The 26,072-nt window shown below is 43.9% G+C and overlaps 1 protein-coding gene across 8 annotated transcripts in view; it reads right to left on the minus strand.

The window, feature by feature from the left end:
- RIMS1 (regulating synaptic membrane exocytosis 1) overlaps window positions 1–26,072 on the minus strand; it is a 2,255,956-nt gene that overhangs the window by 265,023 nt on the left and 1,964,861 nt on the right. Inside the window, exon 1 of one of the 8 annotated variants that reach the window (XM_069235702.1) lies at window positions 8,907–9,307. The exons of the other annotated variants lie outside the window; for them this stretch is intronic. The gene's annotated coding sequence lies outside the window, so the exon portion shown is untranslated. Of the gene's footprint in view, window positions 1–8,906; window positions 9,308–26,072 lie in introns of those variants that run through there. 8 annotated transcript variants of the gene reach the window in all.

Raw genomic sequence — 26,072 nt, forward strand, 5'->3', positions numbered from 1 at the left:
CGCAGATATCACCATCTGAAAATTTAAGCATTATGTTTCTTGTGAACCACAGATGTCAAATATGACTGAACTATGACCAATATAACACTTAAAGGCTAAAACAACCGGTTTAAAGAAGATAATCCCTAAATTCGGAAGCCAATAACGCTCTATGTGAGCCTCCGATACAGATAGCATCACTACGAGTGTGACAGTCCAAGGACTGCCACACTTGCGTTGACGGTTGGACCGTCACACTCCCAGCCGTTCGAAAGCCCAATTACAACCCTGGTAGGTGGACCCACCAGAGGACCATTGTTCCCGATGGGCTGACAGTGGTCTTGGTAGTAGTCAGTCAGGGTGGCACTGAACTCAGCTCCGCCTGGCTGACTACAACCTTGTTCTCTGCTAGCCTTCTCATGGTTTTTCCTCACCATGAAAAGGCTGGCAGAGAACAAGTGCAGGGGGCCCCCATGTCCAGCATTCCGAGGGTGCAGGACAGCTCCCTCTAAGCTACGATAAAGCACTCAGTTCCCTTAAGGGAGCAGAGTGCTATATTGTAGCACCGTCCCAAACACGTATTGCAATGTTCCTGCCAGTCAGCCTGAAGGAAACATTGTAATATGCTCAGGGTGGTGGGATCCTCCACGTAAGTTTGGCAGTCTCGTGGTGGGACCGCCAAACTCGTAATGAGGAAATCAGTCTAGTTTCTTTAGACCAGCAGAAACATGGAGGTCTACAATCTAGACTTGTTGCAGTTGCAGAATAAGACTCCTGGAAGAGCAGCATAAAGGATTTTATAGAAATCAATTTGAGAATTCAGAGTTGAGCTCATGAACAACGCATGATTGGTCATGCTTAGGAGAAGCAAAATCAGTCTCAATTTAGCCATTTGAACCACTGCACCTGTCTGAACGTCTAGTGTCATATGGGAGTCAAACAGGACTACAAGTCATTTAATATCAAACAAAGTCAATTTTGTCCTTGACACATTTGGTTGAATTTGCTGCTGACCATTGGGTTTTCAGATGTTTAGGTAAACTAGTGTGAAATTAAACTATCCTGTGTCACTGCTTTACCTTTTTAAGCCGTAACTGCCATTTTGTCTTTCTCACGCTACTCTGCCATAATTTATGTTTAACTGTTCTCAGTTGTACTCATTTATTTGTAATATTTCCACCATGAAAGCAGGCACCTTCTTGACTTTATGAAGAAACAGTTTACCTAGCACATGTGTCTTTGGGCGCATGTAGCTGCTGTATGGCATGCCTATGTATGTTAACACTGCTTATCTGCTTGTCATTCACTTCACTATGTGCTCACCTTTGAGCACTGTACAGTTGTTCAATGTGTGCATTATTTAATCCATTTTTGTGCAGTTTCTTTTTTACCTTTAGTGTATTTGTTTGAGCTCATACTTATCAATTCGTCAGAGGATTAAAAATGTGTCTTGAATAGGTTCCCCATGAGCCTCATTATGAGTATGCATGATGTTTCTGAGGTTCACATAGTAAAACAAATTACCCTCGTTTTCTAAAATCAAGTGAAATGGGCAAAAGAGTGACATATATTTTGCTTACAACTGACGCTCGTCTGGATCCCTTCTCAACGTTTCTTCAAAAGGAATTACTTCCACTGTTAGCTCCGAACTCTCCCAAAGTGATGTGGAGAAGTCATCTGAACTTTAACGAACATGTTTCAACCATTTCTGTTATGTAGTCGAGAAACCTTGGTGAGCAGTGCACCCACCTTCCAGAACATAACGGTTGTTTTTCGGTACTTTATTCTGCTTTTTTCTAGTGACTGCTGTTTCTGTATTAAACATTTATTGGGCTAACTACTGAAACCATTGTGCATCTATGTGACATAACAACAGTCAAAAGCTTAGTGGAATAATTCATGATTCCAAACTAGTTAAAGAAGTTGTGCTCATCTAGAAGCAGGTCAATACTAAACTAACATATACAAAGAAAATAAAGACTGGCCAATTAAATTCTGCTTGTCTACTTTAAAGGTTGATGTGCAGAATCATATTCGTTCTCATACTAAGCTGAAATCAACACAGCATTTCATGAGGACAGCACCAGCTTGAAGTTAGGGAGTAGTCAGTGGTCCATGATACCAATGGCAACTCTCAAGCAGAAAAAAATAAAATATGCTTTTTAAAAGCAGCCCTGCTTTTTTAAGTAAAAAAGGCTGCATTCAAAAAAGTTCTTTAATTTAAAAGTGATCACATGCGTGGTGGTCTGCTGACTCCAGCAAGTCACCATTCTTATGTGGCTCAAATCGGAGTGAGTCACCATTTGCGAACTACCTCATTATTATTCATGCGGTGGGTCTGATTGAGACCCACTCCGATTCCATATTTTGTGTACCACCCTATTCATACATTGGCTGGTTCTCAAAATAATTTTGTGGTCGCAAACAATCTTTAGGCAAATTGCAACTGCTGCCTGCGACCAGATTACTAGTACGAGGCCCAAAATTCTCTGACCAATTCACCATTCATAAATTAAGATATCATGCAGAAGAGGTCATGATAAATTAATTGAAGACCACCCTACATACCTTCCCAGTAAAGTACCCCTACGTAATACAATGTATTTTATGATCAAGTTTTTTGTCAAATGTCAAACACTGACAACATTTATGCTTGTACTGCACACCAGAGTCAAGTACAAGCGACATCCATAGAGCACTAACTCACCATGACACCCTCACAATTTTCCATGCAAATCATATTTAAGCTGTCTTCATGAAAACGATTTTCCTACACAGAAATAAAAACAGAATATTTGCACATTTACACACGAACCATCGGTATATGCTTAGGTTACACGCAGGCCAAATATGTGCAGCACGCCATAAAGAAAACATTTAGTGAGAAGTAAAAACACTAAAATCAAGCTTGAGTAAGAGAGGATATGGAAGGGTGGCAGGTGGGGAACAGTGTCACACGATTCGGGAGATTAGAATGGATGTGCAGAATAAGGTGAGGCAAGGCCAAGGTAAAATAGTTATTGTTACTGGAGAAGAGAAGGGAGCAGGGGAAGAGGCAAAAGAGAAGATACTTGGGACTTGCAGGGTAGGATATCTTAAGAGTAGATTGGAAGGCAACTTTGAAAGAAAAGTGGTTTCAACTCCAAGTTCACGGTAGAAAATGTATTGTCAATGTTGATCTGTTGAACATAAGAGGTGAACTAGTGCAGGGCAATGGCCTTATTTAAAGGTTTGGTGGGCTGTACTCTGTTCTACTAGGTACACAGAAGAATGTACTTTGCTGGCCTGGTGGAGTACACTCCACCATGTGTCAGGATCGCTACCATATTTGGGTGTCTCCACCAGCCACAGCTGCCGCCATAGAAGATTCACTGAAGGCACTGACGCTTTGCTGTGAAGATGCCATGTTCATTGCAACCAAAAAACAGATTTTTTTGTTTAAAAAAATCATAAAGCTGCAGTTCATTCTTGAAAAAAACAAGTAAACCCAATATGCTGGGAGTTGTCTCCCAGTGTGTGGGAATCATCTATATCTTTTTATGTTCGGCCCTCCAGGTTTCCCCTGGTGGTACAAGACAGAAAAGAATTACATTGGAATATTTGCCCTAAATAGGGCACATGTTCCGAGGTACCTCGACCAATGGCTCTGTGTCAAAGGTTTACACTGGCAGAGCTTGTGTGGACTACACTGGTAGGAACATGTACCCACAACACTAAAGCCACAAGTTTAGTGGACATTTTTTCCACCAAACTCTAGGTAAGGTCCTATGTCTTCAATTACCATATGGCATTTAAGAATCTTGATGAGTTATTGAATGTTGCTGAAAGATCAAGAAGAACCAGAAGACATGAGTTAGGGTCTAGGATGCCAAGTGCCATTTCCGCATTACGGTCTTGTCTAAAACCTGACAAAAACTCATCAAAGAGGTCAGTAACACAATGAGTTGATTGACTGTGTGACAACGCATATTGTGTCATTAACTAGATCGGCAAAGAACTTGTGCTACGGGCCCACGTGTAGACTGAATGCTGCAGCTTTAAACCTGCATGCAAACTTGTCAAAATAACCTATTTTTAACAGGTAGAAAACCTAATTTTAAATATTAGGTAAGTCACCTTCAGATGGTCTTGTAGCCCACACAGTAGGGTGTTCGAAAGTGGAATATGTAAATAGTTGAGTTTGGCCTGTTTCTGGAATTATGCCCACAAGCTGTTTCACTTCATATATTCTGTGGCTCTTCTGTTACACAAGTTAAAGTAAAGTTTAAATGCTAATTCTGTAAATTGGGTTTGGAATGAGCCACAAAGTCTATTCAACCACTATTTATTAAATGATGAAATTGAATGTTTGCTGAAGGAAAAGTGACTTATAGAAAGCCCTACTTCTCATTCTGAATCGACAGCAGGATAATTAGCATTTGCCTACCTGTAGATGGCCTGTCAGCGCTGCCTTCGATGAGGGGTGGAATACTGCTTCCAGAGCAAAGCCAGTGGTTTGGACCTTGCAGGATAGCTTGAGTGAGGTATGTGAAATAGTTTAACCCACGTAAGGCAGTTAAGGAGAATCCAGGAACTTCAGTGACTTGAATGGGGCAGAAGGAGATTTGTACTTTTATGGGTTAGCATGCCTGCCTTCAGTCTTAGTGGAGGAGGGAGCTTGCCCCAGAACCAGTTCGGAGTGAGTGAGTGGGAGGGGACTGGTGATTATCCTGTACACACTCTCATGTGCATCTCAAGCCTCCTCTGTGGCAGAGGAGTTATGTCATGTTAGATTTCCCTGAGAATGGTGCATTGTGAGATAGTTTACAGCACAGCAAATAACATGTCCTGAAAAAGAGGGATGGATTGCCCTTTGGAACTTTTTACCCATTGGTTAGGAAGTGTCCAGGAGCCACCACCATTAACTGGCTAGAGAAATGCACAGAAGTAGCACCTCCACCCCTGTCCCTCGGAACACCCCTAAACCTGTGGAAGAACAGAAGAAGACTGTGACCTCTGTGAAGACCTGAATTGCTGGACCTGATCTGATTTGTACAACAGACTGAGAAGTGAATTTCAGGCCTCAGTTGGCAGACCTCTTATGTGGCTACAGGGAAACACAAAGGTGCAAAAGGCCATTTCCTGGTGGCCTCTACTGGAGAGTGTCCTGGATTCTAAGTGCTATGCTTGAGGTATTAAAAGCCTTAAAAGTGACCAAGATGTGCTACTCTAAAATTATGGAAATATTGTGACTTAGAAAAATTTCAACCTCTGGAGTACTGGAACCACCCAAGGCTATCCACACAAAGAGTGATAACGGGGAGCACAAAAATCAAGTTGATCATGTTCAGAGTTTTTTGCTGCCTGAAAGAAGACTTCAGCAGAATCTTGCAGCTAAGGTATCTGTGTTCAGTGCAATTTACCCAACTACTGCTTCCAACCTTGTCCTGCTGGATGTTTTCGAGCTCCAAAAAAGAGATAAATTCCAAGGTGGGAATCTTCCCAGGGCAAAACTGTTCGGTCAGTGGGAGAACCTCAGCAGGAATAAAATTCGAATTTTCATGCTCTGAGCTCTTTCTTTCAAAAACCAAAGTCTTCAGGAACACCTCATCCAACCACTATCCGACCCCAAGAGGACTTCATTGAATGCAGCCATCAAACTTGCCCGCTGGAGGATTTTGACTTTCATAAAAAAGAAGGCCACATCTTTGACAAGGGCAACCTTTGTTCCATCACAATTGAGCTGACAGCGATCCAAACCATTGCTTTTGACTGAGCCTTACCTCTTACTTGTTACTTTTGCCCTTAAACTTTTAAAACTTACATTTCTGGTTCCCCTTATTGGATTTTAGTCATATTGGTGTTATTTGTTTCATTGTTAACTTTTTCTTAAGTTTTAGAAATTGGGTGCAGGGTTTTTCTTTTTTTCAGCCTTTCTGATAGTGTTGCTAAATGCTTTACACATTTTCCTAGGTTAAGCCTGTCTGCTTTGTGCCATAGCTACAGGGGTTGAGAATAGGTTTAAAGTACTTTAACTCTGAGTTTCACCTGACATGATTTGGGGACTTATCACTTGGGAAAGCCTCCTATCCCCTAGTTACCCATTTTCTTACACCATGGAACCAGGAACGTATTTGAGGTTTTAACTTTGGCTATTATTTTAATAGATCATACTCATAGAGGTGGTTGAATTTGAAATATTTGGCCCTGTTTGCACAAAAGAGTATGGTCCTTCTTTGATTCTAGGAAATGAAGTAGATACAGTTCTTCTGAGTCAACTTTTTGTTGAAAAAATCTGACAAACGCTTTAGACTTCGGGTCCTCAAACTTTAGGGGAAAGGAAGTGTTGTTCCCATTTTCACTATTTCAAAGACCTGTTTTGGGTGGTTTTTGGTGGGTTCGATGAGGGATTTCACAAGGGTAGCCATGGCCTTGTAAATGTCACCCTTATTCCTTCCTCTGAGTTTCCAAGAAGGGCAGGAAGGGTGACTTTTTCCCATTTATTTTCTATATTTCTCCAGGCAGTTATATTTGTCAGAGGGCAGAAGGTGTGGACATTCTTCATTACTTATCAGAGGGACTAAATGTTCAGAGCACCTGCCAAGCAGTCACTGAGGTTATCAGTAGGAATGTTGGAATCATCCTAGGGATTAATCGGCAAAAGTCTGTCAAGAATCTGCACCGCTATGAGGTTGAGGGCAAGATACTTACTGTCTCTAAAGCAAGATAGATGATAGAGGAATTATGTGAAAGGAAATAAGGGGTGATGGTGCCAATAAATAGGTAATGGGTCACTTGCTCAGCTAAATTTTATTTTTATGCTAATAAGAGGTTAAGGAAGTGTAGATCTGGAACAGTGTTGAGAAAGGCAATTTCCATGTAGAGAAGATTAGAACAGGTTGAATTCACCACCATTTCAGTCACCCCAGTGGAGGCTGAACTCACCTAGAAACCTGTTGGTATCTGAGAGAATAAGCTGATTGGTCCCGAGTTCCATGCATTCTTAAGTAAACGTCGACTCATTGCCAGTAGGTGATACATGGTATTGAGGAGGAAGAATGTTATGTTTTAAATTCAATAGCCAAGCATTTTAAGGGGGAATAAGGTGTCAGCTGCAACCTTTCTAAAGTGAAATAAGTGTTTTTGTATTGCTGTTGCTGCTCCCCCAAGCCCTGCCCTCCTGATCAGGACCTATGATAGGCTAGTCAGCAGGAAAAAGATGATGCATGTTTCAGTAAGAATCAGAACATGTCAACCGTAGGCCTTGGACAATACAACTCCAATGTTGCAGCTGAACAGCACACCTGTATCAGTAGGGATTGAGGGCTCACCCAGAATGTTCTCTGGAGAGTTTTAAGGAGCTAGAGAACAAAGGCGAGCCAGATGTTTTATTGGGTGGTCCAGAGAGTACTGCCCATGGCTAACACAGGTGGAGAAACAACATGTTCAGGTCATGGAATGATTCATGCAGGCAAGGGCAGAACTCAGGTGAACCCGATTAACCAATTATCCTCAACACAACTGCAATGCAACCTTAAAGCCCCAGTAAATAGGCGAAAAAGAGTGAAGGTGTGGGTCAATGAGCCATGGCCCTGTGGACTTCCTGGGTACACTTCATCCAGGCTACCTGTTGGTCAAGGATGTTCAAGCTAAAAAAGAGAAAAATGTAACAGCAAAGAACGTTTGCATCAGGTCTAATTCTCATCACTGTGGAAATGCAGAACGGCAATCTTAGCTACAGCCGGACAACGATCATTAAAACTCTGCCACGCTGAACCTTCATTATCACTAATAGGACTTAGAATATATGGTCGGTCTGTGTTCATATAACTGCGATAAAAGTTTCCTGTACACACAGACTTACAACAGGCTTTCTTCATGACAAAGAAATCATACGAATATTAGCAGGTACGCATGACTGCGTTGTCGCCAACCGCGTCAGACTGCTAGTTAAAATATAGTACACTATCACAGTCTATACATAACAAATGTAGGACATACTTACTCAAGTTGTAGCAAAATAACAGCATGTAACATGTAAAGACCGACCGGATCTCAAAAAGTAGACGTGTCCGGTCATTTTGCAGAGATATGTTGCACATACGAAACAGTACAAAAACGCTGTTTACACAGCTGTACAAATGCACATGCACCGTTTTGCACCAGCCAGTCAGTAACAAAAAATGCTGGCTCAAGACTGGCGCAAAATCACCTCGAATCAGCGCAAAATTGCCCTGCACTAGTGCAAATTACATGTTCTAGCCCCTAGACTGTGTGTTTTTTTCCTACCAGTGCCTTTAAGTACCATGTCCTTTTAAATATTTTACTACTGCAGGTTAAAAAGGATATAACGTATACTAAAAAAGATAGACTTTTGCGATCAAGTTATGCGTGAATTCAGTATCTTATTAAATCGATAAACTCTTATAATTCTGTTAACTTTACAGACACAACAAAGCATCTACTATCAACTCACATAAATTCCAATCAAGAATAAAGACTCGGGGGATTGTATACACAAACGCAAAGTTTTCCACAAGACACGTGATGATAGTATTCTGACAATAACTATGTCTGCCTGCAACTAAAAGTACATAAATATAAACCAATCAGAATGATGCTTTTCGCAGATTAAATCACCTGAATTCGCTCATTGACTGTGATTGAAAACAACCCACATTTTCACAGTCACAGAAGTAAACACGTGAAGCATCTCATGCGCTCTCTGTGCTCTCTTGACCCTTTGGCCACCTACCGGCTAAAATGTATTTATTATCTCTGTATACGTTTATAAAATTACTGTTATTGCTCCGCTATGTGAAGCGATCCACGTGGTTGGGTCTGCGCTACACAGGCGAAGGTAATAAGCAATAAATCCCAGGTACGTGCAAGAATCACACATTAACAGAAATAGCAATAATTTATAGGAGGGTCTGCTTTGAACTCACCCGTTTTGTTTTCTCAGCGAAATCCAATCACAACACGATCTGTCCCTTACCTCGCGCAATCGCCAGTGCCCGAAAGGTTTTTAATCCTCTCCTGGTGCGATTACGATGAAAAGGGGGGATGCAGTAAGCGCCTGGTGTTCTGATCTCTCGTTTTGACTCTGCTCCTTGGTCTCGCGCATCAACCCCATCAGTAACAATGGAATAATTCATTTTCCTTGCAAAATTAAACAATTCATATAAAAACTGTCCTGCTAAATAGAGTCGTCGTTATTGGCATCGTCACAGGCCACCACCATGATCTGCAGGGAGGTGGAAAGCTGTATGCTCACTTCCACTGAATGCAGAATCACGCACCAATTAATAGCCACTATGACACCGCCTAGCTGAGACAGCTCATGAATGCTAATAACTTTCCAGAGCAAAGGAAACCAAAGCCACCACTTGCCAAATTAAAATATTTGCTTAAGCATCCAAAGGATTTCGTTAATATTATACTATGTAATCATTAAAGAAAGTCGAGAAGTTGCTCGTTGGTATTTTCCAACCACTGTTTGTATTTTAGAAATGAATGGTCTAGGATTATTATAAAATGGAAAGTAATTAATATATTCACATGATATGTAAGGTTTTACCGAGCAAAAAAATAATTTTATGTGTATGCAAGAAAAACGGTAGTGTAGATTCACTGTCTAATGTTTAATTGCAAAAGTGGCATATCAATTATAATTTACGGAATTCAGATGTAAATAGTGGATTATATTGCAGTCAGACCCAGGCGAATCGGTTCACATCTATTTATAATTCTGTTGAGTGTTTTGTTTCATGCAACATGTAACTACGTCGGCTTGCAGTCACATGATAATGCCAGACTATCTGTTAGGCATGTGACGGGAAAGTGACAATTTCTTGCTGCTTAAGAGGTGTCTGGCAGTTTAGTTAAGTGGGTCAGTTCTTAGCAGTCATGGGTGGTGCAATGGCAAACGTGCAGTGGGGAGCCAGGTTCAGCGTTGCCTAACCGCGAACGGCTGCATATTCAGGCAGACCTTGAGCAAGGTCACCAGCAAGCCTATCTGGAGAGTGAAGAAGCTTGTTTCATGCCACATTATGTACATAGATTTCTGTGTGGACTTTCTGGTGGGTCTTTGCGGGCCTCATTGTAGTGTTTGTGACCTGCAGGGCAATGGCTAATTTGATGTGCCTTGTTTCTGTGGCACTTTGGTACCGCTCCCTTTGCGGAGCAGCACAGTGATCAAGGATAGTGCAAACTCTGTTCCTGCCGCCCTTACCTGTACGATGTCCTCCTTCTGTGCAACAAGCAGCCGTTCGAAGAAGTAGAGAGGAGGAGCCTTATTTATCTCTCAACTAAACCCAGCAGGTATACTGGGCATTCTTCCCTATTTCAGCTATCCCAATCCAAGACGGCCTTCTAAAATAGTTGTGAAATGGTTTCCTCTCTGGGGGGTATTTGAGGTGAAGACTGGTGCAGGACAATGCATTGGAAGTTTTTTGTCACATTCATCATCCATTTCCAATCCTTTCCAAAATTTTCCAGTGATTTTTGGCTCGTCTGCCTCCGTTTCCAGGTTTGCTGTCTTCCAGCCTTGGTCTCCTGGATTCTTGAGCTGTCTATCCTTCTGACCTGTTACTCGTAGTGGTCTTCAGTCCTAATCCACTCTGAAAGTTTTTTTGCCTTTGGCTTTTTCCTTCCTTAGCGGGGCTCCAGTCACCAGTAGTGTTCAGTGAGTTTCCAAGTCCTGGACAGCACTGTGGCTACTGCACGTGGTTGCCCTTATCTCTATCAGTCCCACTGATGAAACAAGAGTCCACCAGGTCGGTGTCCATCCCTTCCTTGACAGTTTGTGAGAGCTCTGAGATTGCCTTCACTAAGAACACCGTTGGCTGTGCCTCCATATTCTCTCTGCCTGAATGTGGTGTTTGGTCATTCTGGCTCTGCCAAACCAGAGCTTCCACTCTTGAGTTATGGTATGTTTATGATGTGTGGTGAGTTCTCAAGAATATATTGGCTTTTTCTTCACAAAGACTGTACCCAAATTAATTATTTGACTTTTGGTTACATACTAAGATGGATTCTATAGGCACAGGATGGTGCGATTGGTATTTCCTAACACTAGATGCATACTTGCTGCCTTGATTTGCTTAAGTTGTGAATTTAGGTTTCCTTTTTGTTAGTACTAGAGCAGAAAACCTAAAATAGCCTGGTCGGTCTAACATCAGAGTGCCTATGGTTTCTATCCAATGGTCTCCTGTAAACGTAGTTATGAGTGCCCTTGAGATGGAAATTGGAGTGATTTACGAGACAGCAGATATGAAGGGTTAAAAAGAAGCCAGAGTCGACCCATACACAGGGATCTTGTTTTTTAGTCAAACATGTTGGTATAACTGTGACCTTTCATGGCTAGTCAAAGGACAGCTTTTCATCTGTTTTGATTTTTGTTGCAAAGGATTCTTGTCAGTCAGACTGTCATCCTGTCAATGTCTATCAAAATACCACGAAACACTGGAAGGAATTGTACTTCAAAACAAATCATGGGATATAAAGATGATGGTAACAGCAGTGATGCCCACATTCGGATGCTTCGAAGTCTCCAAAACAACTGTTTGTACTTTTGTGTGTATGGTTCTTTCTCCATTAGTATGATATGATGCAGATGATAGATATTTTCCTAAAACATTACTGTAAGAATGATCTCTAGAGAAAGGTTAATAACATTATAGAAAGTTGATCAGTACTTTCGTAGGAGCTAGCACAATGTTTCTAACAATCCTGAAATATTTGCCCCTCTCTTCCTGGACTAAAGAGGAACAATCATGGTTGTCGCACAGGTAGACTCATTACTAATATACATTCATTTTAATGTTGCCCTGGGTGAAATCTGCTCTACATTCGTAACTGCAGGCAACTCAGTCACACTCTCATACTCCAGAATGCAAAGGAAACATTTAGAAAATTGTACCCTGAACTACCAAATGGCACTCCAGTGCCATAGTAGTGGCAGACTGTGAGCTATACAAATGCTAACTAAAACCAACAAAAACATAAGACAACCACTAGACACATGTTTTTTTAGTAACAAAAAAAATCGGAGGCACTAGTAGAAGTGTGTCATTGCAGTATTTACATATCTGGTTATGGCCAAAGCTATTAAACTGGAACAAGGTCTCCGGTAAATCCATATAGGAAATAGACTCATTACTGAAAAATAAAGATCCGGTGAGCCAGTGAAGAAATTAGATCAAGGGTTCCATCCATAGGAATGAGCTACGAGGACACAATTTAAATGGTATATGGGATTATTTTAGAGTATTACTGATTGATCGTGCTGCACAAAAAAGAAAGAGAACAAAAGAAAGCTAGACCGTCAGGAAAGAAATCTGAGAAACGGGGAAAAATATAATATAGAGAATACTTTTTTTAAAGACTCAACAACAATGAATCCCATTCAAACACGAAGTAAACAAACATTGCAGTATGCCAGCGGAACGTCAGCTATTTCAACTCCATCAGAAATAGGGGGATAGTGGTGAAAAGCATGCCCATCTTCTCGCATCAAGCTACATTTTTATTATATAAAGGACAGCAATGGGAATAAAGGACTGAGATTGGGTTCAGAGGCTGAAAAACAGAAGGCCATTACTAGAAATGTACAGGGTTTTTATAATGCTTGTATAGTTTTACTGATTGTGATGCCGGGTTAATTGAAAGGTAGTTGGAAACTCTCAACTTACATATGCTGAATGATCAAGATAACTAATGTTGGGTGCCTTGGTTATTGGGAACGAAGGAATGAGTGAAATGCAGCGAGAGAATATTAAACACAGTAACCTGCACGTGAAGGGGAAACGATTTAAAAATTCGCGACCTTTTTCATGCTACTGACCAGTAGGTGAATTTCTCTTTTACTGGCTGTAGTCAACATATGCAAGTCAGTTTTGACCCTGTTCCCCATGGGAACAGTCCAGCCTGATCTGCCAAGCCAGGTCCTCCCTGAACCGGAAACAAGTACCCTGGGACTGGATTTGGGGTATAAAACCCAGATCTTTGTGACTAGGGTGAATGTTTGCATTGTTTAGCATTCTGTCCATCATCTGTTCTTTCATCTTTCTAAAAGGGGCATTCCCAGTATTGCAATTTAAAATCCAATTTCAACATAAGTTACGATTTATAAATTAAGATTCTAGAGACCCCAACTTGAATTAATTATCTTTTCCCATTTGGAAATTATACTCCTAAAATGTAATATGGCAACTTCAATGCTATCCTATGGGAGATAGGCCTTGCGGTAGAGAAAAACAAGTTTAAGAGTATTTCACTACCAGTACATTTGTATGCAAAGCTGCATGACCTTCTGATCTGAAGGCGAACGAACCCGCAAGGAGTTTCAGACAATTGATGTGGAGCTGGAGCTCTTATGAAGACCATCAACCTCCTGTTGAAAACTGTCTGCACCTCGCTCCCCATCCCGAACAACTTGCATCTAACTCTATCACAATCACTGACGACCCTCCAAGAATGGCTCTGCTGTTGTAGGCCTCCATATGAGAAAGCCACCATTGAAGTTCCTCTTGGGCCTCGAGAGGAATCAGAACCAGATGATTGTACAAAAAGCCCTGTTGAAGGTAATTAATCTTCAGTCTCTGTAAGGCCCTGTAATGCAGAGGCCCTGGAAAAACTTCTTGAATCGACAACACAAGAATCCCCACAATCCATGCTACACGTCTCAAAGATACAGTCTGATTCGACAATGTCACTTTCAATTCCCTCTTGATCGACTTCATTTTCTGGGAAGGAAGTAACAATTGAGCTTTCACTGAATCCACCTGGAATCCCAAGAATTCCATTTGTTGAGACAGTGCCATGGATGGCTTCTTGAGATTGATCACAGATCTTAGTTCCTGAAGAAGAGAACTCACCCAATGCAAATGAGTTTTCAAATGGAAGTGATCTTGTGCCAGGATAATCATGTAGTCTAGACAGATTATCAGGCAAATACTTCTTCTGCGAAGGTGTTCAACCACCGGTTTCAATAGTTTGGTGAACACCCACGGGGCTGAAGACAGACTGAATGGGAGCGTCAAATATTCGCTCCAACTGTCTCTTCAACAAAAGTAAAGAAACCTTCTGTGGGAAGGGGCTATGGGAACCGACAAATATGAGTCTTTGAGATCCAGACAAACCATTCATTCTTTGTCTTGAAGTAGATCTCGCAAAAGATGGATGCCTTCCATCTTGTAATGGCTGTAGACTACAAACGGATTGAAATTTCTGAGGTTGAGGACTAACCTCTGACCGCCTCCTTTCTTTTGGACCAGGAAAACCTTGCTGCAAGAACCCCTCTGATGATGAGAAGTTAATGCGATAGCTTTCTTTGCAAGCAGGTCTCAAATTTCACAATCTATAAAGGATTTGTCCAGTTGGGAAAGAAGGATAGGAGGAGGAAACGTAGGTTGCAGAGGAGTGGACGTTAACTCTATTGTGTACCCTTGTACTGTATTCAGAACCCATACGTCTGAAGAAATGGAAGCCCAGTTTTGACCAAAAAACCCCTGCCCCCTAAAGGGATAGAAGGAAAAGGAAGGTTCATTACCTGTGGGGGAGTTGTCGATGGCCCTGAAACCTGTGCTGGACCCTCGGGTGTTGTGATTGTTTGGGCCTCTGTATCTGGAGGGGTAGAAACCCGCTTGTGAAGGCTCTTGGGTATAACCCCTACGTCATGCAAAATTTCCCCTTGAAGGACCTTACTGGTATCCTCGGCTGGTCGAACCTCCTCAAAATCCACCGGCCCTTCCAAAAAGGGGGTTGAACATTCGCTTGAGGGAAGACTGAGACTTATCTAGAGATGTGAAGGTGTTCACAAATTTTGCAATATCCTTGATGAATCTGTCTCCAAATAATTGTCCCTCAGCCATAGGACCTGTATCGGCAAAAGCACGATCAACCAATTGTGGATCAATGCGCAATAATACAGATTTCCTTCTTTCAGACTCCAAAGCACAGTTCGCATTCCCAAAAAAACAAATGGCTCGTTGAGTACACCCAGCTAGAACCTAGGGTGAATAGCGGTTCCTGTTTCTTGAGCCTGAAGGGCTAATTCGAGAAGTTTAGCAAGAGGACCTGAAATATCAAGAAGCTTGTCCTGACAAGCCCTGAGAGCTCTAGCAATACCTTTCTTCGGATGTTTGTTAAATTTCTTGAGGAAAGTCACCATAGTATTGTCAATGTCAGGAGCGACAGCAGTTTTATGGGTAAGGTCAGGGCGAGGACATTCAGACCTCAACCTGGATCTGACATTTTTCCCTTTCCTAACATGCAACTGCATATAGTCTGCCACCGGAGGGGCTGGGGCCCAGTCGAAAGATCTGGGATGAACCATATCAGAAGGTTCAAAAGTGAAAGGAGAAGTAACAGCAGAGGAGGAAAGTTTGCGCTTCTTAGCGCGCTTCGTAGCCTTAAGGGATTCACGCGAAGAAGAAGAGTCAGCAGAAGGGAAAGATAAAGGAGGAGGAACGTTAGCGGCATTAACGTAAGCATGTTCAGAGGTAGAAGGCAGAGAAATATGGGCCAACTTGCTCGTATGAGGCCAGAGTTGTTCGGCCAAGGGATAGACGGAGATGAAGTTTCTCCAGAAGGAAGAGAAGGGGCAGTAGGTCCTGCCAAATCATCTAGCATTTTAGCCAAAGGTTGGATGGCAGAAGAAATAACGGTATCTAAAGATTTCTGCACGGAGGAATCAATAACCTGTTCAAAACAGGGAGCAAAGTAATAATCCTCATCCTCATCCGGCCCATACATCTCCAGGCCTTGTTCATGGGATTCATAATCAGACATGCTAAATGTCCCAGTCAAATCCCCCAAGGGGAAGTTTAATGCAAAAACACTATTGCAAAAAATATATTTGCCAAATATATTTGCCAATTGCAGCCACAGCCTTCTTAGGTCAGGGGCATCAGAATCAGAAGGAGGCTGCACCAGTGTTCATGAACAATAAACGCTTGAAGGAAAACAAAGGGATCCAACAGAGCAGGACCGCTATCTCATTAATCTCAAACTCCCCCGTTATTACAGCCTGGGGCTGGCGTCACTCGCCGTCTGAGGAGGGAAGTTGACAAACATCACTTCCCCTCCCAAAGGCCGTGCAGGCGTGTGTAGCCCAATTGGGCTACACCACGTGTCTCCCGGTGCGCTTCACTAAAGTGAACCGGAAGTCAGGCAAAAATTGCCTGACCCGCCGGCCGCGTTGAAAACGGGATTCCTGACAGCCTCCGAGGAGGTGGAAAAAAACGCTCATGAAGTGGAGCTCAAAATGCTTTCCCGTTGGTGAACAAAGAACAATCACCGATGGGAATCCATTAAAAAAGAAGGATTAGAATGGATTAGAACGGGTGCAACATGCACCCAGACACGCATATAAGAAGAAGAGGGCGTGGTATCATGCGTAAAACCAATACAGGAAAAACAATAAATACTCTGAGAAAACCGAGTACACACAATATATAACACCTTATGTTTAGAAACAGTCAATGAAATGGGGAGGCACTTATCCGACTGCGAAGCAGCAAAGAAAGAGGAAGCCAGACAGTGCCTCTCCAGTTTACAGACTGTGTTGGACTACTATTGGTGGATAATGAGAGGCGTGGTTCAAAGCCTCATTTAGTGTGTTTTCTGTGTTTACTGTTTTTTAATTGGCTGCTGTTCTCTTGAGTAGTAAAGACTAAGAAGCATAATCAGAGCCTCCGGTCCCGACATAGAAATCCCTCCCCTGGAGTATTAACTAAGTGAACATACCTGTACATTTCTCTTGGCCATCCACTACACCACGCTTTCTCTTGTTACAGTGTGTGATGGCCCCTCCTCCAGTTTCTCTTACATCCCAACCGTAATCCTGTCTAGATATTCAGACAGGGAGCTAATCACTCTTACGCTCATGGCGGCGGTGCTGCTTTGAATTGGCTTGCTTCTATCAACTGTCTTACACTTAATTTTCAATTCATGTGGCATAAAAATTCCTGTTAGGAATTTACAAGGCCAATTGCTCTAATTGGTTGTTCCCAGCTGTGTTTGGGATGCTCCGCTGACACTCTGGGCGGAGCTTCGCTCACTTGCATCACTGAGAGGGCAGCATAGAAGGGCCCTCGTCTGGAGGGCGCCTGGCAGAGGGAGGTGGCCCCCAAATGCTTGGTGGCAATGTGATGGATACAGGAATCCGAGAATGCATCGCTTGAGGGATACCCTCTGTGCCCGTGATGGAACCAGGAATGGAATGTAGTGTTATGCATCTCTCCCAGTGGAGGGACGTGTAATTATTAATGACACAACGGAAAACTATGTGTTTACATCCCAGAGGAAGGGGGTTATGCTGAGTTCAAACACGCCATCTGTCTACCAGCATAATTTTACCGATTTTTGGGGGCCCAGGTGAAGAAATATTGAGGGTCTTCTGCCTCAGAATTTTATTACGCATTTTCTACTTATTTAAGCCACACAATTTTAAACAATAATGACTTATACGCTAAAGACTGAGATGTAGAAATAGACATATGAGACACAGAAAAAAGCTTACTTGCACAGGCGGCCCTTTTGAAGATGGGGCCGCTTGCAATATCTTATGCGTTAAAATGTCTTTGTTAACTGAGCGGGAATATGCATACAGGTTAATTTGTATAAGTCTATTTCTTTGTGTGCACTTTCTTTCTCTCTGACTTTGCCTGCTTCCCATTATTTTCTTATGTTTTCTCTCTTCCTCTCTCTCAGAGACACATAGAATAAACCACTATTCACCACTTGCCCGCATTTCACTCCCCCTCTTGTAGTGTTTCTCTTTTTTAGGATCTATGGGCCATATGTACGAACACATTTCCCCATTGACACAGAATGTGAAAAACCCTTTGGTACATCTGGCCCTATCTTTCTATCTTAGTCATACCTATCTTCCCTCTTATCTGTAAAATTTGTATTCTTTATTCTTAACTCCTTTTTCCTCTTTTTCGCTTTCTTTCTCTCTGTCTTCCTTCCATGTTTCTTCATGTATCTTCATTCTCTTTACCCTCTTTTTAGTTATGTCTTAATTACTCTAATTCTTGCCACTCTCTCCATCTCACTGTATTTTTCTTTTCTTAAGCCCCCCGTTTCTTCTTTCTGTTTTCTATATGTTATTTCTTTCATTCTCTCTCCCTTTGTTTCTATATACAGCCCAACCCCTTTCTCACCACAAAGCCCCCTGCATATTGAAAACCCCTCTAACATTCCGCAGTTGGCCTTGAATTTCGCTTCACTAACCCCGAGGTGCATTATTTCTGAATCTTCTAGAGACCTGGTTAGGTGCTACAATTCACAGGTACAATGCATGTCCAGGTCACTGGAGATTTTAAAATCCCCCATCAATATTCTCCGTATGGTGAATTCACTCAAGTGGAAGTTGTATGGAAGCTAGAAACCGTGGCAACAAGAAAGGCGACAGACCTGCCAGCTGCATCAGTAAAGCTATGTGGAGTGTGTTTTCTTGACATGGCCACCCAGTGAATGGGCATTATTAGAAACAGTTTTAGCTCCTATGTGGTGTCTTTGCCTTGTCATAATCCTGCAAGTTTCACAATCTCCCAGTAATCTGGTTGCCATCACCAGAGGCACGTTTCTTGCTTTGAGGATGATATGTGTGGCTGCTACGGTACTGCAAGAGGAGCATCAGAGCTCAGCCCCCTTTCCGGGGCGCCTTCTTCTCCAAGATCTATCCCCCCCCCTCCCTGTAGGATAACATGGTGGAATTTATTCCAGCGTATGCAGGTCTGACTTTAAAGGGATGTCATGAGTAACACATGGTCATGATGTGTTGCAGCGTTTGCCTGCTCATAGTGATAACCAGTCTACACAGCTTCTCACTGAGAAGCATTATTATTCGAAGATACATGATACGGTGAAGCCTTCCTGGCAGCCTGTCTGGCTCCTTACAGATGCTCTACATGCATTTTCCAGTCCCTGAAGACGCATGCGTTACCAAGATACCCCTGTGAAGCTTACAACAGCCATGTGGTGACAGCCGACTATGATGCGGGGTCTCACTCACAAAGCCTCACGCTGGGTGATACAAAACTGCATTTATTCAAACAGCTGGGCAAATCGTAGCCATGTTGGACTCCCCTGAATATTAATTAACTATAGCAAATGTCTGAGTTTTATATGTAAATTAGTGCATCATAAAAACACTATTCACGGCAGAAAGTGTGTCGTGTGGGAATAGACAGTGCAACATGAAATACCACACACACTGCCATGGTCTTAAATGAGAAAAACAGTGTTGTAATACATGTGGCCCTCAGGCACATAGCGTGTATTGGCATGAAAGCCCCCCCCACCCGCTCCCCCCACTTTCCACCCGCAGATCGCAGAAAGGTGTGAACAATGATGTCACCCAGATTTGCTCAATTTTGATTGCCCCAGTTGAAAGCTACAGACTATTATAGAAAATAAATCGGAAAAGTGAAACCTGTTCTCTCACGGAAGACTGTCAAAAACACAAAATCAACACTGCTCCTTGCTGGTCAAGCAGCGCAGGTGTGCTGTGTTGGTCGTGATGACGAAGAGTGCGTTTTATTGTGCCATCCTTTCTTCAGACCAATATCACTGCACTATAATTCGCCATCTACTTGGCCACTAGTGTTCAGTAATTCACTGATTCATTATTCGTCCAGACTAAGCGAAGGGGAACACATTGAGGTCAGATATTAAGCTGTGAGTGAGCAGCACACCTGAAAATAGGACTTTTCCACTCATGCCACTGCAATAGGAACCCATGGAAGATTTTAAACGAGCATTGGCAACACCAGTGGTTCTGACCCTGATTGCCGGCCCTATGGGTGTGCCAGTGTTTGTCCTCTTTTATCATGGGGTTGTAAAACGTTATTGCTGTGAACTGTGGAGCTCTCACCAATCTAAAAAACATATATTGCTTATAAGCACATGTATTTTTGGTCTCAAAAGCACATAAATCCTGAATAGTTCCTGACATTGTGGTGGGCATTACTTTGTGTGTAGATGTGCTCCTTGTAAAAGGGCAGAATGCGGTCTATCACTGTGAAGTTATCCAATGGCTGAAGTGAGCTGACTGACTCATGGATCCATTCTGTACTCTGTGTTGACGAAAGAGAGCTGTGAATGACATAATCACAGACTAACGGATGGAGAGGTCTGGCTGAAAACTCCTATAAATAAGTACAATTCAGGGCCAAAATGGGAACCAAAAGCAGCCATCACAAAAATATTTAAACCAGCCCTGATTCCTTACTCCTCTCTCGTCCCTCTCTCACCTGCTTTAATTACCAAGGTGAGCTGGAGAAAGTGGCAGAGGTGCCAACAACTGCCCCCTGCTCTAACAACTGATCTCCAGTGGCTCCAGCCCACTAGAAAAATGCTGAGTGGAATAAACAAGCACTAAGGCCCTGGCACTGTATACATATTGTTTGATCTAGCAACTTGGGTTGGTTTTCCCTTAAATTTTGCCTTCAGACCTCCTGTGTTTTCTGAATTTGATTTTATTGCTCTTAGGACTTTGTGCACTTTACCACTGATAACCAGTGCTAAAGTGCTTTTGCTCGCTCCTTCAAACATGGTAGAGTTGGCTTATACCCAACTGGCATATTTAATTTACTTATAAGTCCCTAGTAAAGTTGTACTACGTGTACCCAGGGCCTGTAAATTAAATGCTACTAGTGGGCCCGCAGCACTAATTGTGCCACCCACTTAAGAAGCCCTGCAAACATGTCTCAGGCCTGCCACTGCAGAGTTTGTGTGAACAGTTTAAACTGCCATTTCGAACTGGCAAAATAAACTTTTGTGCCAGGCCCAAACCTTACTTTTGACATATAGGTCACCACTAGAATAAGCCCTTGACAGCTCAGTGAGAATGATGCAAAATATACGCTGCTAGTTATAGAATGGATACTCTCGGACCTCTTCTGATATCTATTCAAAAACCTTTCTGACCAGTTTAAGATGTCACTTTGGCTCGCTGGGTTCAATGGGTAATGTCCGAAGCAGGCATTGACATGTCCTTATAGGGTGCTCATTCAACCAGGGGTGCTATGGTGTCAAAAGCTTTTATTTTGGGTTCTAGGCTTGACGACATTTTGAGAGCCACAGAGTGGTCTAATCATTCCATGTTTAAAAAGTTTTATTATATGCCAGTTGTATATAATTTAGTGGTGGATCAGCTTTCAACAAGCATAATCGGAGCCTCCGGACTTGACATAAAATACAACATTTTCTAGCTTTGCATTAAGAATTTTAGATTCTATTAAGGACACAGAGGCGAGGATTATCCCACCCAGTAAATACAGTAAATTGCTTACTTCGCATTGTTATGAAGGTATTTTTACCCACCTTTGAGCTTACCTGTTGTAGTTGATTGGAATCTCATAATTTTTTTCTCTTTCAGAAACTGATTCCAAACAGGGATAAAGTTTTATGGATCTTCCCAGTTCGGTTTGGCAGAAGATGACATTCAGTCTGATCATTTCAAGCCATCCAGGAGAACCTTTTCTGGATATGCCCTGGGAGTGGAATTGAACTTTTACAAAGAAAGAGAAAGTCAGATAGTGCCTCTCCAGTTTATAGACTATGGCGGTCATTATGAATATGGCGGGAAAGACCGCCGACCGCCGTGTTGGCGGTGAACAGAATCCCGCCGTTGGCGGTGAATGGAAACCGCCACATAATGAACGAAAAACCCAACCCCACCAAAAATCCCCAGCCCAATACTCCCCGCCATGACTCTGTCGGCGGGAATCCCAGACCACCCCACCCCGCCACGGCCAAGCACACCCACATCCCACCCTCCAAATAATGATGCACAAATCACCTCAGCGGACAGTGGAGGCTGAACGACCATTGGCGGCTGCGACTGCCACGGGCGGCAAGTGGACTCAACAGCAACAAGTGCACACATTGGATAGGCGTCTGAACCACACACCTGACACACATCCAAAACCCCATAAAACACCCCCAGACACACCCCACAATCCCTTGCAACGAAAGCAGGACAAGAAGACGGAGAGCACCAGAGACAGACAGCGAATGCCAGCACACAGAAGACGCACACCGACCCGAAAAAGAGCACCCTTACCTCGTTCCCAGTCCCGACGCCATTCACCACACTCACCATGTCCCCCTCAAAAAATCCACGCTTCACCGAAAGGGAGTTAAGGACCATGGTGGATGAGATCTTGAAGGTGGAGCCACAAACCTTCGGGTCCGAGGTGCAGCACACACCCATCGCCCGGAAATTGGAGCTGTGGCAGACCATTGCGAACAGGGTGAATGCAGTGGGACACCATCCACGCACCAGAAAAGAGATGGAATGACCTGCGGGGGAAGGTCCGGGGCATGGCATCCAGACACCATATTGCAGTGCAGAAGACTGGGGGAAGACCAACACCACCCAACTACACCGACTGGGAGGAAAAGTTACTGGCCATCCTGCACCCAGAGAGACTCACTGGACTCAGCGGAGGAATGGACTCGGGTAAGTCATCTACAATTACCCCATATCCACCACAGCTGCAATGCATGCACCACCCCACCCTACCCACACCCACCTGGACCTGCACCCCACCCAGCCAGTACCCACTACATCCACCCCCCTGCATGACCTGAAACCCACTAACAGGCCCACATCACTCCCGCTGTGCACAACCACCACTGGCGCTAAATGAAATGTCAACCTCAGAAAGGCCCCCTGGAAGGACACTGTAAACCAACACAAAATAGCCCAGTTCTGTACACCTCACACCTTTATGCATATGTAACAGACATGTCTATGTCCCCCAACAGGCGCCACCACCCATGCAACCCTAACGGACGGGTCAAGGGGTGCCACTGCCCTCCAGGGAGACAGAGGCACCTCACAGGACACTGGCAAAGGATCCCTGGACACTGATGAGCAGGCAGGCCCCTCACACAGTCCTGGACTCTCACCATGCAGCAGCCCCACCCAGGAAACCACTGTCACCCCTACCACCCAGTCAAGACCAGCAGCCCAGGGCAGGCGTACCAACACCAGTGTACCCTGGGCACAGACTGGTGGAACACAGGTACAGAGGCCACAGTCACCCACTCACAAAATACAGGAAGGCGAGGGCCCCAGTATAAGTGGTACTGCCAGACCTGTGCAGGGGACACAGGCACAGGGGGCTAGGGCATGTGCAAGGGTCGCAGTGGGCCAGGGGGGATGCCACAGGATGGATGCAGGAGCCCAGGACGTTATTTCAGAGGTATTGGGGGCCTACCAACATACCCAAGACAGTTTGGCACAGATTGTGTCCACCCTGGAGCAAAGTCAGAGGATGCAGCAGGAACAACACCAACAGGCCATGGAGAGTGGAAAGAGCACAATGCCACAATGGCCACCATAGCAGGAGCACTGCTGCAGTTGGTCAAAAACCAGTCTGACACCCACACGGGACAAGAGGCCCCCACAACATCCCCGGACAACCAGCATCAGATGACCCAAGCAGCAGAAACATCCCAGGAACTACCCTCACAGGAAACCCAAGGGCCAACCATGTCATCCCAAGAAGCTCCACAGCAGGCGCCCAAACGTACTCTCAGGCCAAGATATGGCACTGAAAACCCAGCTAAGAACAAGGGCCCCTCCAATAATTGACTCTGCAAGAAATGCAAAGCAAGCATCCCACCCATTCCCCAACAACACTTAGCTGAGGGCAATTGGAAGTACTGTTCGACAAAATGGACCCATCAATACTACCAACAAGGATGCCACCTTTGAGGACCCCCCACCCTTACGACTCCCATCACTGTAAATAGTACAATTTACTCACTTCTACCAATAAAAGACATTTCACACCTGTAACATTGTCCCCTGTGTTAAATTGTGAACAAATTGGAGTACGGATGCAACTGGCAGAGAACAACTTTATTGTCAATTCTGTGCATGATGGTAGTCCTGTGTGCCCAAATGGTGGCAAGGAGGGAATCCATATATTTTCAGTGAGTACCATGCAGAAGAGGGCCATGTATCACCTATCATGACCCACCCCCCATATGACAGAGCACACTGACAGTATTAGTTACTAACCACAATGACAGGCTTAAGTCCCACACAGTTATTGGAAGTAGAGTTGTATCAGTTGGTTCCTGGAATTGACATCTTCCTCTTCCTCATCATCACCATCACTCTCCTCACCTCTCTGAGGTAGCTGATCAGGACCTATAGCACCCTCCACCTCCAAGAGGGGGATATAATGTCTCACTGCCATGTTGTGCAGCATGCAGCAGGCCACCACCATTCTGCACATCTTATCAGGCCCATAGATCAGGGAAGCCCTAGACATATGTAGACACCGGAATCTAGCCTTCAGGAGACCTATAGTTCACTCTATTACCCTCCTAGTACGTCCATGGGCCTCATTGTAATTCCTCTCTGCATCCGTCCTGGGATTCCTCACTGGTGTCAGGAGCCTACGCAAGTTTGGATAGCCAGAATCACCTACAAAATGGTGCAATACAGACTCATCATTGTTATGTCCCTTAGTCAGACAGGCTAGTTTTCTGCAATGTGTCAGTGAGTGACAGGCAAACTTACCTATGATCTACCCTCTGTCCTATTGTAGTTGTTCCATCTTCTGTGGCACACTACTGTTCCTCAACACAAATGAATCATGGACAGAACCTGGAAACAATGCATTCACATGGGAAATGTACTGGTCTGCAGTACATACCAATTGGTTGTTCATGGAGTGAAAGTTCTTCTTGTTTCTGTACACCTCTTCACTCACTCTTTGGGGGATGATACCTATGTGTGTGCCATCGATGGCACCTATGACATGGGGAATGTTGGCAAAGGCATAGAAGTCAGACTTGATGGCAGGGAGGTCAGTACTTTGGGGAAACCTCACATAGGATTGCAGATGTTGTACAAATGCATTCAGAAATCTTGTCAGTACCTGGCTGAACATTGGCTGTGAAAAACCAGCACTCATGCCCTCTGTCATTTGAAATGAGCCCGTGGCCAGGAAATGGAGTGCGGAGAGCACCTGCACTTCAGTTGGAATGGCATGCTGATTACGATTTCCCGGAGTTAGTGCAGGATCCAGTAATGCGCAAAGGTGTTGAATAGTTGCACGTGTGAGTATGTAAGTGATTATGATCTGACGCTCCACCATGGTCCCCATATCCACAAGTGGTCTGTACACCGATGGTGCCCTTCCTCACCACAAGGGTCGGTACATACGACGGGTTTTCAAAAAGGAGTGATGAAAATACATAGATAGGCACACTTGTCATCATTTGTGCACGGAATTGTTCATTGCAGTGTCTGTACAATAACTGCTACCTGACAGATATACATGTACATCACAATGAGGGAACGGAGTATTTCATGTGTGCTACAATACTGAATTGACAGAGGCCTAGGTGCTTCATGTGGCTAGTAGGGCCTGCATTGTGAGTATTAATTAATTGTAGATGAGTAGGTGAAGGCAAAATGTCTGCCCACTGTTATTCTGCCCGTTCGTTGTCGAAGTGACCTCATACCGCTAGCGGTTGATGTCACAGCGTAAGGCAGTGTTTACTGCTGTTCACAACCTCATTGGTTAACTTGAATTCTAATGGGTGATCTTGGCGTATCATGATCGCCGCCGGCGGTGATAGTGCACACATCCGCAGACCATACGCATGTTCGTCATTGTTTGATCACTTGAGTCCCTGATCTCTTGCAGACAGGTACTCCACTCTGTGTACTGCTGTGGCCTGCCTCTGGCTATGGATGTGCCACGTGTTGCAGGGGAAAGGGCCCCAACCTTTACCCAGGAAGAACTGGAGAAGCTAGTGGACGGGGTCCTGCCCCTGTACACAAAACTGTACGGATAGCCAGAGGTACAGGTGAGTCTGGGTTTTGGGGTCAGTGTGTGTGTGAATGGATGGTGTTGATTGCACATATGTTTGCACCACTGAGCCAGCATGGGCCATGGTGCATGGCATGCTGCGTGTGACTGTCCTGTATGTCTGAGAGCATTGTCTGTCCCATAGTGGACGATTAGCCAGCTGTTCGTATCGAGCACATGCCTGATCTCTGTGTTCCATTTCTGTGTCGCCCTTTTAGGTCAGTGCCCACCAGAAGAGGGCACATTGGCATGCCA

Source organism: Pleurodeles waltl, chromosome 5 (genome assembly GCF_031143425.1).
Source record: "Pleurodeles waltl isolate 20211129_DDA chromosome 5, aPleWal1.hap1.20221129, whole genome shotgun sequence".
Lineage (NCBI taxonomy): Eukaryota > Metazoa > Chordata > Amphibia > Caudata > Salamandridae > Pleurodeles > Pleurodeles waltl.